The 891-nt window shown below is 53.1% G+C and overlaps 1 protein-coding gene across 1 annotated transcript in view; it reads left to right on the forward strand.

The window, feature by feature from the left end:
* HAUS8 (HAUS augmin like complex subunit 8) overlaps positions 1-891 on the forward strand; it is a 9,541-nt gene that overhangs the window by 1,505 nt on the left and 7,145 nt on the right. The gene's annotated exons all lie outside the window — the stretch shown is intronic.

Below are 891 nucleotides of genomic sequence, written 5' to 3' on the forward strand. Positions count from 1 at the left end.
CTGTCTGTCTGTCTGTCTGTCTGTCTGTCTGTCTGTCTGTCTGTCTGTCTGTCTGTCTGTCTGTCTGTCTGTCTGTCTGTCTGTCTGTCTGTCTGTCTGTCTGTCTGTCTGTCTGTCTGTCTGTCTGTCTGTCTGTCTGTCTGTCTGTCTGTCTGAGGCAGTAGGGGTGGATTCATGTCAAAACCAAAGAACCTGGAGTCCTGCTTGGCCGGGAGCGCCCCCGCCCACTGCTGCGGCAGTTGTGGGGTGGCTGGTGCTCGGTGTGTCAGGGCACTGGGGCACAGTGGTTGACAGAATCACAGAATTGTTTAGGTTGGAAAGGACCTTCGGAGACCACCCAGTCCTGTCTCCACCTGGAGCAGATGACCCAGGAACGCCTCTCTCCAGAGAGGGAAACTCCACATCCTCCCTGGGCAGCTGTTCCAGTCCTCGGCCGCTCTCAACGCAAAGTTCTTCCTCATGTTGAGGGGTTTGTCTTATGTATTAGTTTGTGCCCATTACTCCTCGTCCTGTCACTGGGCACCACTGAGCAGTGGCACCATCCTCTGCACACCCCTTGGAGATATTTATATATTTATATAGGATTGATGGGATCTTCTCTCAGCCCTCTCTTCTCTGGGCTAACCAGGCCCAGCTCCCACAGTCTCTCCTCATCACAGAGATGCTCCAGACTCCTCATCATCTTTGTGGCCTGCGCTGGATTCTCTCCAGTAGCCCCTTATCTTTCTTGTACTGATGAGCCCAGAAGAGATTCTACCACCTAAAGCTACCTCCCACCAAAAGCCTGAGGCAAGGAGCACTTTTAGTGCCAGCAGTACTGCAGGAGTACCCAGACCCTCCTTTATCTCTTTAAATAAAAGCAGGGCAGCCGCCAGGGCTCGTTTCATTCCT

This window comes from Geospiza fortis, unplaced genomic scaffold (assembly GCF_000277835.1).
Source record: "Geospiza fortis unplaced genomic scaffold, GeoFor_1.0 scaffold80, whole genome shotgun sequence".
In the NCBI taxonomy this organism is placed as follows: domain Eukaryota; kingdom Metazoa; phylum Chordata; class Aves; order Passeriformes; family Thraupidae; genus Geospiza; species Geospiza fortis.